We start from the raw sequence: 15,612 nt of genomic DNA, 5'->3' as shown, positions 1-15,612 counted from the left end.
AAACAAACTTATAAACTTGGACAATAAATCACAAACTTTGATGGAGCACATATGACAACCATGAACAGATTCTTACAGATTGCATGGCTTCCAAATTGAAGAGGCAACAATCCTGAAAAAAGCAGTGGGAACCCAGATGTTAAGGAGGTCTTATACACAAAGCAGATGTTGCACTCAAAAAAGTTCACGTTTAGGGCTTCCCTGGTGGTGCAGTGGTTGAGAGTCTGCCTGCTGATGCAGGGGACGCGGGTTCGTGCCCCGGTCCGGGAAGATCCTGCATGCCGCGGAGCGGCTGGGTCCGTGGGCCGTGGCCGCTGGGCCTGTGGGTCCGGAGCCTGTGTTCCGCAACGGGAGAGGCCACAACAGTGAGAGGCCCACGTACCGAAAAAAATTAAAAATAAAAACAAATAATTTGGGTCACTTGTCCTGGAGAGCCTCACGCAGTCTGAATTTTGCTGATTACCTCCTTAAGGTATAGTTTAACAAGTTCCTGTGTCCTTTGTATTTTCCATAAATAGGTGTGTGTGGAGAGAAAGGTAGAGAATGCCCTTCGGTGTCCTCATTTTAAGTTGTTCTCACCTTTGCAAGGGGGGTGAAGAATTAGACATACCTTTATACCTTTTAGGATGGGGGAACGTTTATATTTTTGGTCTATCTATTTATCCTTAGCTAGTGGGTTACTGTTAGGTTTCACTTACAAAATACTTTAACTCCCACCTCTCACCACTTACGTGGCTGTTGTCTATGGACATATTGATTTATCGGTGAAATCCGCCTTTTAATTTCTTTTCATCTCCATGCATTTCCTTCACCCTGGTCTCAGTCATTGTTTTCTCTCCTGCGAACAGTTGCAGCGGTCTCTGGACAAGTCCCCTTGCAGCTCCTAGGCTCCCCTGCCGTCCAGGCTTTGGCTGGCAGCCAGCCAGACCCTTTTCAAGCAGCCATACCATGACCCTGTCCTCACTCCCCACCGTGCCCAGAGTACGCTGCACACGCCCTCAGGGACTGAGACAAAGAAGAATGATGTTTGGGATTAGCCTGGTGTCTCAGTTTGAGCTCCCCCCAAATCCACTGCTGAGATGAGGATTTGAGTGCAAATACTTTATTTATTCGTGAAGGAGACTCCAGGAGGAGGGTAGGGGAGTACCAGTAAGGCGGCTGTTACCAAGTCAGCAGCCCCAAGGGGTGAGTGGGACTGAGTCCTATGGGTGGCTCTGGGAACCAGCGCCTCAGTTACCCTACCTGGGGTACTTACCCACCAATTCCCCTTAGTCGTGGGCTGACCGCTGCTCCTGGATGGTGTTCATTCCCAGAAATTTCTGACCTGCCAACAGGTGGCAAAGTGGACTCTGGTAGGCAGAAAAGCCCTCAGACAAAGGATACGCTAATGGGGTCAAGTTAAGGGATATGGGCAGAGCGCAGACAGCACCTGGCACGCCTGGGGACACCTCTTACCCCACAGAACCTGGCACTGGGCGCTGCAAGAAGTACTCAGATACCGTCCCTTCCCCGGATCACAGACAGACATCCTGACAGAGGCCAGACGGGCGGCCATGGGAAGGAGTAATCTCACTGCAAGCAGAAAGGACATCTTGTATTCTGTAAATGAGTCTTCTGTGAAGTCCACTTCTCACGGCCACTTATTCTGGGCGACTTCCGGGCAGGTGAGGGTGTCTGCTAAATGACAGAGAGGGGGCGTTGGGCAGGTGATGACAACCTTCAACCGCTCAGAGCACTTGCACATCTATGCCGTGTTCCAACCGTACAACTGCTCTGTGAGGTGGGCGGGAAGAGATTATCGCCCTCGTTTTACAGAAGAGGAAGCAGCACAGATGGGAGAAGGGTCTTTGTTATGGTCCATCCAGAGCGCTAAGGGGTGGGCCTGACCCTCAGCCCCGGCTTCTTTCTTAGAGCTGAATATCTGCATGGGGGGAGCTATTTTGCCAGAAGTTACGGGTACAGGGAGGGGAGTCAAGATCGGGGTGAGAATTCTGTGGCAACTTTTCCAAAGTGGCAGGGCAGGCGATGTTCTCAAAAGCAGCCACAGGATGGCAGAGGGACCGCACTCAGCTCCATGTCTCTGGTCTCCTTGGGGGCTGGGTGAAGGGGACTAAGGATGAAAGCTTGCTGAAAATTCCTTGAGACCCCTGGTGACTCCTGGAGGGTTGGCAGGGAACAAAGGAGAAAATGCAGGGGGAAACGAGAAGGTAGGAATTCTGCCAATTACTGTGTGACTTTGGATAAGTCACTTGCCCTCTCTGTGCTTCAGGCACCTCTCCTATAAAATGGGGAGTTTGGGCTTAAAGCAGAATATCACAGTCTTTTCCAGTTCTGGCCTTGAAGGAGGTATGAGCATGGAGACACCTTTGGGAGCTGAGGTCATCCTTGGCCTGGAGGCTGCAGAGACAGTCATAGGTAGTTGGAGGATGACTGGGACAACAGGCCTGAGGGTGACTTCAGAGCAGCGTGAGGAAGGGACAGGAAGGAGAATGTTGGGAAGATACAGAACAGAATGTGGGAGCAATGAATCAGACCCTAGAGGGAGGGGTTTTGTCTGTTCATCTCCATGGGCATAATTCCTAGGTAAGAGCTTCAGCTAAGTCACCTTTTCTTTGGGCATTCCTCCCCCCCTCCCTGCCCCCACTGCACCCTCTACACACTTCATACCCCATTAGCCTGTTTTCTTTCCTTCATAGCTGCTATCCCTTTCTGAAATTATTTACTGATTTATGTGTCTATTTCTGTCTCCTTCTCTGGAATTTAAGCTCTGTGAGATCAGGGGCTTTGTCTTCTGGTTTATTCTGGATCCTTAGTGTTTAGAACAGTTCCTGGAATACAGTAGTTGCTCAATAAATAGCTGTTAATGAATGCCTGTCTACATAAATTGAAGTAGACAATACCCTGAACTGGGAGCCAGAGACCTTGGGGGTCTATCTGTTTCTACCACAGCCATGCTGGGCTTCAGTTTCCTCATTCTTAAAATGAGGTATTTGAGTTCCAGGATCAAGTGTCTTAGAGACTTAGGGACAGGAGTTATTTTCTTCCAAATTCTCAAGTCCTAGGATTCAATCAGTTCAGTCACTCACCCATCGTAGTTGCTTTCCCCTTAAGGAAAGCTGATGGAGAGAGACCTTGGCAGGCAAACGCTGATTCACTCAATGAACGTTTCTACGTCTCTCTTTGTGTGAGGTTCCACTCCAGGTGCTGAAAATACAGTGGAGACCAGACAGAGGTGCACACTGGCCTCACAGGGCTCTCACGTTCTAGTGGGAAAAGGCAAGGAATCCTGGACCTTCTCCCTTCACTCCTGATGGCAGAAAAGACCAAGTTCTAGAGACAGAAAATGATCTAGGCTCAGAGACATCCAAAAAAGAGACCTCTCCTATTAAGAAGATGGGCCTGTGAGAGTAGGGCCTCCAGAAATTGCTTATGGACCCAGCTCTAGGAAAAATAACAGAGCGAGTGAGGCTGTGTTTCAGCCCTGTTCTGGGCCTGGTGGCCGGAAAAACCCAACCAGGTCTGGCCTTGGTGTGCCCAGCCTGGAAGCCTGCCCTACCCCACCTGCCCATCCCATCAGAGCCCACCAACCCCACATCCCCTTTCTTCTGTGCCTGCTTTCTCTTGAGAGAGGAAAATGAATCGCTGGATAAAGCAGAGTCCAGGCATTAAGGACTGTGTATGAATTACCTTCAAAAATAAAAAGTTGAATTTAATTACCACATGAACCCTAAAGAGGTGACTCTAATGGTAGAATTTCAGGCCCCTTGACAGGTTAGACTTGGGGAGAAAGATACAAAATCTTGCTTCCTGTCGTCAATTGCCTACAGTGACCCCCAACTTCCCCTCTCCTGGGGCCTGAACATACAGGTCTCAAAGCTTCTCTAGAACCTTGTTATTCAAAGTGCAGTCAGAGGCCGTTGCATCAGCTCCACCCAGGAGCCTCTTAGAAATGCAGGATGTCAGGCTCCTCCCGGCTCTGCACCACCAGACTCTGCAATTGAACAGGATCCCCATGTGACTGCACACACCCATGGGTCTGAGAAGCGAGGGGTTGGACTCTCTCTTTTCCCGCCGAGAACAAGAACAATGTCACGGCCTGCCCCAGTGCCACTCCTGCGTGTTTCTGTGTTTCAGTTCCAGAGCCAGACTGTTTACTCATTAGGAGGCAGAAGAAGAAGAGGCCCTGGGGTGCTTGGATACAGAAGAAGGCCGCCACTCCTTAGTGTAATAAGCCATGGCAGCTCCCTGAAAGCGCCTCCCTTGTGAGACAGGGTGGGCTGGCTGATGGCTGGGCCGTCCTTAGAGTTAGGAATTCCCTTTGCATTCAGTCTGGCATTTATTCACAAAGGAAATCAGCCCATGAAACAGCATTTCCACTAAAAAACATCTGTAATACATGTACGGGATCTCTTTCCTGTACCCTTTCAGAGCCACACTGCATCCTTCTGCAAGAAGGCTAAATTCTGATACAGATTTCTCTAGATGGTTGCAGGCCAGGCCACTCATGTCTTAAGGAGTCATAGTTCTGGATTCTAATGGCTTGGCCATTAACCAGCTGTACGTCTTTGGGCAAACCCCTTTCCTTCTCTGGTCTTAGTTTCCATATTTCTCAGGGACATTCAGACCCTAACAATTTATGATTCTTTGGCTCCACAGGCTGGTTATAGTATCCAGACTTGAACAGATTAGGAACTGAACTGGACTTGGGGATTTCCCGTAATTCTGGGTCTCTGCCATCATTCCTTCTGAGTTAGCCCTTCTCCAGCAAAATCTCCATCTGCGTCCTTCTCCAGAATGTTTCCCTTGCCTGGTTTCTCCCCTCCCCCCACCTCAGATCTCCCCTGTGTCTTTGTACACGCTGGTCCATTTGTCCTAAATGCCCACCTTTCCTTGTTCTGCTGAGTTCATTTCTTCTCTACTCCGTCCATCCTTGAAGACTTGGAGTCAATCCTCTCAAACCCTGCCACTGCTTTGTCAACTAAATTTATGTAATATTCTAAATCCTTTGCTGTCATTTCAATGATCTTCACAGCATCTTCACCAGGAATAGATTCCATCTCCAGAAACCACTTTCTTTGCTCATTCATAAGAAGCAGCTCCTTATCTGTTAAAAGTTTTATTCTGAGATTGCAGCAATTCAGTCACATCTTCAGGCTCCACTTCTAATTCTAGTTCTCTCGCTACATCCACTGCATCCGCAGTTACTTCCTCCACTGAAATCTTGAACCCATCAAAGTCATCCATGAGGGTTGGAATCAACTTCTTTCAAACTCCTATTAATATTGATATTTTGACCTCTTCCCATGAATCACAAATGTTCTTAATGGCACCTAGAATGGTGAGTCTTTTCCAGAAGGATTTCAATTTACTTTGCCCAGATCCATCGGAGAAGTCACCATCTATGGCAGCTATAGGCTTATGAAATGTATTTCTTAAAGAATAAGACTTGAAAGTCAAAATGACTCCTTGATCCATGGCCTGCAGATGTTGTGTTAGCCAGCATGAAAACAACATGAATCTTGTTGTACATCTCCATTAGAGCTCCTGGGTGACCAAGTACATTGTGCAAAAGCAGTAATATTTTGAAAGGAATCTTTTTCTGAGCAGTAGGTCTCAACAGTGGGCTTAAAATATTCAGCAAATTATGTTGTAAACAGATGTGCTGTCTCCCAGGGTTGTGGTTCCATTTATAGAGCACAGGCAGAGTAGATTCAGCATAATTCTGTACGGGCCCTAGGATTTTTGGAATGGGAAATGAGGATTGGCTTCAACTTAAAGTCACTGGCTGCATTAGCCCCTAACAAGAAAGCCAGCTGTCCTTTGAAGTTTTAAAGCCAGAATTGACTTCTCCTCTCTAGCTATGAAAGTCCTGGATAACATCTTCTTCCAATAGAAAGCTGTTTCATCTACACTGAAAATCTGTCGTTGAGTGAAGCCACCTTCATGAATTATCTCAGCTGGATCTTCTGGATAACTTGCTGCAGCTTCTACATCAGCACTTGCTCCTTCACCTTTTTGCACTTTTATGTTACGGAGTTGGCTTATTTCCTTGAATCTCGTGACCCAACTTTTACTAGCTTCAAACTTTTCTTCTGTAGCTTCTTCCCCTCTCTCAGCCTTCATATCATTGAAAAGAGTTAGGGCCTTGCTCTGGATCAGGCTTTGGCTTGAGGGAATGTTGTGGCTGGTTTGATCTTCTATCCAGACCACTAAAGCTTTCTCCATATCAGCAATAAGGCTGTTTCACTGTCTTACCATTTGTGTGTTTACCGGGGCAGCACTTTTAATTTCCTTCAACTTTTCCTTTATACTCACAACTTGGCTAACTGGTGCAAGAGGCCTAGCTTTTGGCCCATCTTTGATTTTGACAGGCCTTCCTCACTGAGTTTAATCATCTTTAGCTTCTGATTTAAAGTGAGAGATGTGCTACTCTTCCTTTCAGTTGACCAGTTAAAGGCCATTGTAGGGTTATTAATTGGCCTAATTTAGATGTTTTTCTGTCTCAGGGCATAGGGAGGCCCAAGGAGAGGGAGAGAGATGGGGGAACGGCTGGTCGGTGGCGAAGTAGGAACACACCATGACATTTATTAAGTAGGCTTGCCTTCTTACAGGAGTATAGTTTGTGGAAACTAAGGCACAAAGAGGTTCAGTGACTTGCCCAAGGTCACAGAGCCAGTAGGTGGTGAGCTGGGACTGGAAGCCAGACCCTGGCTCCCACCTTCAGCCTCTAACCCTAGACTACACCACCCTGATCTCCAAGAGCCTGTCTGGCTCAGAGAACTAACTCTAGGCTACGCAGTCCATAAGTATCGATAGTTTTCTTAGCACCTGGCTCGACTTTCCTGGGTTAACTCACACATTCATCCATCCTTTCCTTTATTCATGCATTCATTCAACAAACAATCATCTCCGGTGCACAGGGCACTGCTCTGGCTACTGAGTATGGACATGCCCTCAAGGGGATGATATTTTAGTAAGGTAGACAGACAGTAATACATACATTATACATCTATAGGCTTTATATGTTTTATTCAATAAAAAATATACTATGTTAGGATGTGACATGTGCCATAAGAAGATAAGGCAGCTGCAGGAGGTGGGTGGGTGATGGTGGCGGCCAGAAAAGACCTGTCTGAGGATGTAATATTTGAGCAGAGACTGCGTGAAGCAAAGCGAGGTGGGGGGCGGGGCCCTGGGGATCCAGGAGAGAGCCTTGCAGGTAGAGGGGATGCTAAGTACAAAGGCCCAGGGCCAGGCGTGTGTGGAGTGCACGACCCAGATTGAGCCGGCGAGGCTGGCGAGTGTCAGGCCAGACTGTGGTTAGAAGGGGAGGGAGAAGCCGGTGGGAGGGCTGTTCCCTCATGAGGGGGCAGGTGAGGTAGGGGACCAGAAGGAGATGAGTGATGGAGAAGGCCTCTCGGTGAGCGAGGAAAGAGCTGAGACCGAGAAGAAGGAGAAGGCAGCCCTCAGTTGACTCCTGGAAGGTCGGTTGTGTTAGGAAATAGAGTCCACTTTTGGGTGGCTGGGGAGGCAGCCTGAGTGATGCTGGGACTGGGACAGAGGGCTCAGCCCAAGGAGGAGGTCAGTGTGCCTGGGAGGGACAGGGAGAGGCTGGAGCCACTGATATTTGAGATGGAAAAGCCCCACTAGGTCAGCGTGGATCCCTTGGGGTTCGTGGAGGAGACGAGGTGGCAGGAGAAAGCCCGCGTGCTCATTTCAGGCTCCGGCTGAGAGCCCGAGCTGGAGATGGGAGCTAGTTGAAATTATTCGAGAATTTATTTAAGGCTTTCAAACTTTTCTGCACTCAGGGGGCCTCAAGAGAACCACACATCCTTTCCTCCACAGCTGGCCCCGGAGCCACGGTAGTGACACAGCAGGCCCCTGGGCCACCCCTGTGTACTGCGGGGTCAGGGGGAGGGCAGGCTGCCCCCATCCCTCCTCTCACCCTGGAAGACCTCTGGCTGGAGTGTCCTGGGGTGGGTGGTGGGCTGCATTCCCCATTCCCCTGCCTGGTGCTCAGGCAAACAGATGTTGAGGGCACGGCCGGCCAGTGTTTCCTCCTCCATCCTGGGCTCTAGGGGAGGGCTGCATGCCCATGGTGGAGGGTGACCAGGGGACAAGAATCCTCCCCGCATTCCTTAACTGAGCCTGTCACTGTGGGCTGGGGCCTTAATAACCTTCTCCTGGACACCTTTAAAAGTTTCACTTTTTCTAGGTATTGTTGCCTCAGAAATTTCTCCGAGCTTCATCCAGTGTACCCAGAGACCACTTTGCAACACCTGTGTGGTGTGGGGGAATAAAAATATAGGACTGACACAGTACTGTACATTGTTATGAGCATGGACTCAGGGGCTAGACTGCCTGGGTTCAAATCTCAGCTCCGTCACTTACCAGCTGGGTGACCTTGGACCAATTACTTAACCTCTCTGCCTCAACCTCTACATCTGTAAAGTGTGGATAACAATAATACCCATCCAAGAGAGTGGTTGTGAGGATAAATGTATTAGGATATCAAAGGGCTCAGGTAGGTGCCTAGCATATAGAGAGGAGTCGAGAAGTGTTAGTTATTATTTTGTTCTGTATTTTGAACAATCAGTTTGTCCGGGTGATCCTGATGAAAGCTGGGGACCACTGTTCTGCTGACTAGCAATTGTGACAGTAAACCTCCTATCCCCAGCCTACTCAGGGAAGGGTCCTGGAAAGCATTCATGTGGATATTCCATCTTTTTGTTGTTTATTTGTTCATATAGACATTTTTCATATATTCATTCACACTTTCATTCATTTGTTCATTCATTCATTCATTAGACATCTTTCCAGAGCCCTGGAGCCAGGTGGGAATGCAGAAATGACTGGTACATGGTCATTGCCCTTCAGCCCTCACACTCACACATACATGGGGAGACTCCTGTCCACACACACTCACCTTCATTCATCCCTGACCTTGAGGAAGCAGCTCTCAGCCCAGCGGGGGAGGCAGCCGTCCAGTTACTGTCTGATGCACAAAGTGCTGACGGAGGCGTACAAGCCGTCACTGAGAGGTGAGGACAATAAATTCTGCCGGTGGGGAAAAGGGACCGGTAGGATCAGGGAAAGTGTCACCAAGCGGGTAATTTTTGAAACCCAAACAGAAGGTCAGGATCGTGGAGGACATTTATTGACATGAGAACCATGGTGGTTAATTAAAGGGGGTGGGCTCTAGAGCCAGAAGACCTAGATGGACTTGCCACTTCCTGGCTCCGTGTCTCTGTTTTCTCATCTGTAAAATGGGAATAAACTGTAGTACCTCCCGTATAGGTTCTATGAGCGTATTTATGTAAAGCATTTGGCATGTAAAGCATGACTAACACAGAGTCCATCTAGGGCTTGTTTGGTGACTCAGAGGTGTCTCAATGTTGCTGTCAGGAACCAGGTACCTTCTGTCTTTCTGTTCCTTTGAGGATTTTACCTCACATTACAAGGTGGCTGCTGCATCTCCAGATGTCACATCTGCATTCTAGGCAGGAAGAAGCCTAAAGCCAACAGGTGGCATGCCTACCGAGTTTGTCCTTTTCGCACAAGCTTTCCCAGGACAGCCACCCAACAACTTCCAATTAATCTCTCTGTCCAGAAGAGGTCCGTGTCTACCCTTAGTCCCACAGTGAATGGAAGGGTGAACTAGATGAACTCTAGGATTCCAGGATGCGAAAATTCCATCCCAGACCCAGATAGGGCAGTTCAGGCAGCATTAGGAGAATGTGAGCTCCTTGAAGCTATTAATTCAGCTAGGATTCCCAGGGCCGAACCCAGCATCTCCCATAGTAGGTACATGAATAATATTTTTTGGATGAATGAACTAGATTATAAGCTCTTCAAAGTCAGGGATCATATCTTCTGTATTTTTATATCCCTGGCAAGTGCCGGGGATATTAGATCAATATAGGACTGTGTTATCCTGCTAGCACCATGAGATCAGGGACTGTCCCTTATTAATCCTAGTTCGCTGGTTCAGTGCCTGGTCTGGTGCCCGGTCCACAGCAGGATACACAACAGGCTTTGTTGAATGGTTTAGCCCTCTGGCTGACCAAGAGCTCTGGTCTCCTGCCTCCCGCCTCAGGAGTCTTACTTGATCTTGTGGTGTTGTTCTCCGTCAGAAGTGGAAAACCAGGTACCTCAGCTTTTTATTAAGGAATCAGAAGACTTTCCCGTCTAATGAATCTGCTCCTTCCTGGCTAGGATTGTCAGTAGCTGCAAATTGGAAGGTGATTAGTGGGAGGTCTGCCACTGGCTGTCTCTGGCTCTACCCTGGGAAATTTCTCCCTCACCTAGAACGGGAGGGGGCTGGGTCCTGCCAGGATGCCTCGCCCTAGGGAGACCTTGCCGTGCCCTTCATGGACTCCAGAGCCTGAGGTAAGAAGATGGGAGCACAGAGGCCACTGGGTCAAAGGAATGTCCTTTCTGGGAGGCCATCCAAGGAGCAGTTCTGGCCATGATGCCTCAGTTGGGGCATATCTGATGTGCTCAGAGGTGTCCTAGGAGAAAGCCCCAGAGGCCCCTTGCTCCACGTCATTCCCTGTCTGTCACTGCTTATCACCCCTTCTCCTATCTACTTTTTAATGTGGCCTCCAAAAAAGGGAAAGTTAGCTTTCTGGACGGAACTGACCTAGAAAAGAGGTTTCCATGTCAAGCAGTATTGGTCAGACCCAGCAAATATTCCAGGGTCCCTCGTCCATCCAACCACTCCTGGAGCCACTGCACACAGCATTCCCTGGAGGTCTGCAGAACAGGAAGAGCCTTCATGCTACTGGGAATCAGGGGAACGTGCCAGGAGAGGTCCAGTCAGCCCTTTCCCATGTCCCTCCATCCCCAAGGCGAAGGATGTTTTTGCTCCTTTGCAGAATATTCACTACTCACGTGCATATCATGAATCTGGTGTTTTCTGTCCATTCACAAACCCCACAGCACTGTAGGGATTTTTGCCCCAACCAGCAAGTAAATGCCTTGAAGGTAAGGGCTATTTTGTGTTCGTTCTGCAACCTCATTGCTTAGTGAGCTCTCAGCAAGTGTTAAACAAATGAAGGAATGAACAAAAGATGAAGGAGTCCCCAGGAACCATTTAGACTCATCCGCTTGCTTTGCAAGGAAGAATCAATAGGGTCCCAGCTTGTCAAATGAAGGTCCAGTGTCCCCAGAGAGAAGCAGATTTTTGTATCTGTGTTGAGTCAGGCTCACCGCTAACTTATTGTGCAAAGTGAAGGCACACTTGGCAACACACTTGAACACATGTACCTTCTGAAATTAAAAGGAAAACGAAGGATGATCCCATCCATTTTGGAGAACTCTGCCTCATTAGCTGGCTTAGTATTCACAGCTTGCGAGTTAGGTATCATTATCCCCATTTATCGATAAAGGAACTGGGGCTCAAATAAGTTACATGATTTACCCAGGTCACAGTGAGTTAAGAAGAAGACCTGGGACTCAAACCGAGACCATCTGCCTCCATACCTTTCAGGCTGTCCCTGGTGGGGTATTCTGTGCAGGGCTTTGGTGCCAGTTACAGAGAACTTTGAGACCTGGTCCTTGTAATCTAATAGTCCTGATATGAACAGAATAGACTCAGTAAAAGCGTTTCCACGTCAAGAGATGTTGGTCAGACCCGGGGAATGTTCCAAGGGTCTATCATTAGAGCACCGCTCATGGAGCCAGTGCTTTCACTGGGGAGGAAACCAAATAACTAGCGCTCACATTGGTGCTTCCTATTGCTGCTGTAACAAAATACTACAAACCTGGTGACTTATCTATCTATCATCTTACAGTCCTGGAGGGCAGAAGTCTGAAATCAAGGTGTCAGCAGGGCTGTGTTCCTTCTGGAGGCTCTGGGGAGAACCTGCTTCCTTGCCTTTTTAAAAAAATAAAATAAAATAAATTTATTTATTTATTTATTGGCTGCCTTGGGTCTTTGTTGCTGTGCGCGGGCTTTCTCCAGTTGCAGCAAGCAGGGCCTACTCTTCGTTGTGGTGCACGGGTTCTAGGCACGTGGGCTTCAGTAGTTGTGGCACGCAGGCTCAGCAGTTGTGGCACATGGGCTTAGTTGCTCCGTGGCATGTGGGATCTTCCGGGACCAGGACTCAAACTCGTGTCCCCTGCATTGGCAGGCAGATTCTTAACCACTGCACCACCAGGGAAGTCCCTTGCCTTTTCACCTTCTAGCCCTGGCTCCTGGCCCCTTCCTCACGTCACCTGGACCTCTGCTTCTGTTGTTACATCTCCTTGTCTGCCTCTGACCCTCCTGCCTCCATCTGATAAGGACTCTTTCGAGCCCCCAGGGTAGTCCAGGATGATCTCTCATCTCAAGATCCTCAACGTCATCACATCTGCAAAGGCCCTTTTGCCATGTCAGGTAACATATTCACGGGTTCTGGGGGGTCAGGATATGGAATCTTGGGGAACATTATCCAGCCTCCCCAGGATTTCATAAATCCTGGTGAAGGGAGGGAAGGAGGAAGGAAGGATGGAAGGAGGGAAGAAAGGAGGGAACGAAGAAGGAAGAAAAGCACAGCGTGTTGTGCGTGTGTGGAAACCCTGCGGCCCCTTCTGTGTGCGGGGCACGTGACGGACCCCACTATGCCGCTCATTTACTTAACAAACATTCATGGAGCACCTGGTAATGTGCTGGGCACTATGGGTGAAACAAAGAAAAATAATAGATGGGGCATGGCCTCCAGGTGCCTTCAGTCCAGCCGGGAAGCGAAGGTCTGAACACAAGTAATTTTAACTCAGGGAAAGGGAAGAAGGCAACACCCAAAAGAGAAGCATGGCTCTGAGCCCCAGGGCTCCAGGCCAGCAACGTGGCACTTTTTCATTTCTGGTTGGTTTTGCAGGAATGGCCGTAAAGGGAGAAGAAGTGGGTAGGAGAGTCACATCTGCATTTACCACCGCTCCTGTGGCCCCCCTCTTGGGAAGGGACGGGCTGCAGCATTCAACATCCACTCAGCAAGTACTGACGGGGAGGGAGAGCCTCCAGAAGCAGGCCTGGCTCATCTGGAGACGACAAGCTCCCTCAACAGCCCCTTCACGGTGCCCAGGCTGTCTGCTTCCTCCTTCCTTCGTGCCTGTGCTGTTTCTGTGCTGGTAACACTCATGGGTGCACACTTATTCAGAGGTGTGTGTACACACGCGTGCACACACACACACACGTGCCAGATCACGTGCACACACCCCGCCATTACTACCATCTGGGATGTTGAAACTGCAGCCTGTGCACAGTCTCCTTGCTGCCTCTTCTTCCTGCCCCGCGGGCTGCTTCTCCACCCTCTCCCTCTGAGGACCTCACACCTCCACACCTCACCTTCCTGACTTCCCGTCCTGTCCTTTCAGGCCTCCACGCTGTGAGAGCCTGCGTGTCTCTTCTTCTGTTTCCCTTCATCTCTAGTTTTCCTTTCTCTGCCTGTTCCATCTGTCACTGCTTCTCTCTCCACTCCAGTGATGTGTGTGTGTGTGTGTGTGTGTGTGTAAAAGAGCGAAAGAGGGAGAGAGGGAGACCATTCCCTTTCAGAGTTTTTCTCTTTGATTTAGCTGCAGTTTCCTTCTAAAGGATCACAAATGCAGCAGAGCTGATTTCAACTGCTGCGGGGAAGAATGATGCAGAGATCTTGCCAGGATGAGACCAAGATATTTGAATGAGGCCATGAAACCAAGTGCATGTCTTCTCCAGCACACCAGCTGCCCCTGCTGCCCAAGTTGGCTGGCTTCTGGTTCCTAGGGGCACATCTTAGTGTCACAGGGAGGAAAGACAGACCAGCTCTGGGGAATGATGATGCCTCTTGGTGCAGACCGGACTGGTACCTCCCTGTCCTTGAGGGTTTCACAAATCAACGTGGAGGATGAAGGCTGGCCAAGAGGCTGACTGTGCTCTGAGCCCTGGAGGGGTGGCCCGAGGGTGCGAGAGGGAAAACAGGCGATCTTCATTCCTCCAGGCCCTGTGTCTGAACGTCCACTGAAATCACCTCCCTAAATTCAATTCCCACTCTATCTCTAAGAAATCTGGGTGGATCCTTGCAGGACTAGAAATGAGCACACCAGGGCTCAGAGAGGGTAAATAGCACCCCGAGGCCATACAGCTAGTGGGTCATCTGTGGATCCAATCCTAGGTCTGCCTGACTCTTTCATCACTCAAAGCACATGTGGTTTCTTGGAAAAAGAGATGCTATGACTCAGGATTTAGGCACCAACTTTGCACGCTGGGAAATCCCCTAAATAAATGCATCCTCTTCGTCGGATCCGGGGGCTGGGGGAGGCCAAAGATGCTCGGGCTTTGGTTTGTCTACCCAAGGTTATGGATTTGGAAACCAGATCCTAAAGCTTGCCCTCTCTTAGGGAAACTCTCTGCATTAAGCGTCAGACTTTCTAATCAGAATATGCGTGGTATATACACAAAGGTATCAAGGTTTTGAATTTATGCAAATGTATATCAGAGGCTGTTTTATCTTTATCTTACACATTGACGACCTTGTCTGCAGGCTCTTGGTAAGGAAGCCTGCTTGACCTGGGTGCAGGTAAAACACCTGGGAGCAGCCCTCAATCCGTGTAGCGTGGGGATTAGTAGGTAAATATCCCAGCTTTCTCACCTCTCTGGAAGACAACTGAGGCACAAGCTACGTCTCCCAGAGGCCCCCACTGGGGGTGAGCCCAGGGGTCCCCAGCAGTGGCCTGCTCTTTGCAGTGACTTGTACTAGCTTCCTCTCTCCCTTGTCTCCCTCTCCTACTCCACTCTGGATTCTCCTGGGGTCTCCCTAGATAATCCTCAGATCCTGGAATCAGGTTCTATTTCTGGGGACCTCAGCCCAGGACAGCCCTATTGAGGAGCAAGGGAGCCAGAATTCAAACCTAGGTCTGGCTGATTCCAAAGCCCACACGCCTAATCTTTATGCCACAAGTGCTCTGTGACCAAGGAAGCCATACCCATGTTTGTGTTAACCTTCTGTTACCGGCAGACTTCCATTACACTGAATCTACTCTTTCTCTGAGGATTCAGAAGGCACTTAGTGAAGATGCTAGAAACCCTCATTTCCCTTTTGTAGCTTGGGGCCTCCTGGGTATTGGTAAATTAGCAAGCTCGCAAGCTAACCGAGTTTAACCAAGTCTCTCTGCTAACCTAACCAGACTCACCTTCCAGGGTAGAGAAGGCAACTCCTCTGCTCTCCTGGCTTCGCTCAGTTGTAGATGGCCCAGGAGGGCACACCTGCCGGCTCCAGGCGTGTTGAACAGCGTTATTAGTTTCACAGGAGATGGAAGTGAAACAATACAGAGAAAAGAACTTAGCGCTCACTGCTTCTCTTGTAGAGGAGACAAGTTCCAGAGAAAGAATAGATCAGGGCCTGGGTTTCTGCTAAGTTCTTTTTGTTAACATTTATGCCTGGAGGACCTTTAGACCTTGCGGACAGCTTCTAATGTTTGCCATTTGTGTGATATCTTTATTTTGCTTTTAAATCAAAATTTGTTGTTATATCAACTTGCTTTGAAGATGGGTTTTTGTTGTTTCTCATTAGAAACTATAGGGGAAGATGTGGTTCCAGGGGGTGTGGACGTGGAAGGCATCGTTCTCCTGACTGTGTTAAAGCTGGTGGGACTGTG

The sequence above is a fragment of the Aethalodelphis obliquidens genome, unplaced genomic scaffold (assembly GCF_003676395.1).
Source record: "Aethalodelphis obliquidens isolate GAN/ISIS:26980383/991018 unplaced genomic scaffold, ASM367639v1 scaffold31, whole genome shotgun sequence".
Classification (NCBI taxonomy): Eukaryota; Metazoa; Chordata; class Mammalia; order Artiodactyla; family Delphinidae; genus Aethalodelphis; species Aethalodelphis obliquidens.
The sequence above is the reverse complement of the archived record's forward strand: the minus strand, read 5'-3'. Positions refer to the sequence as shown.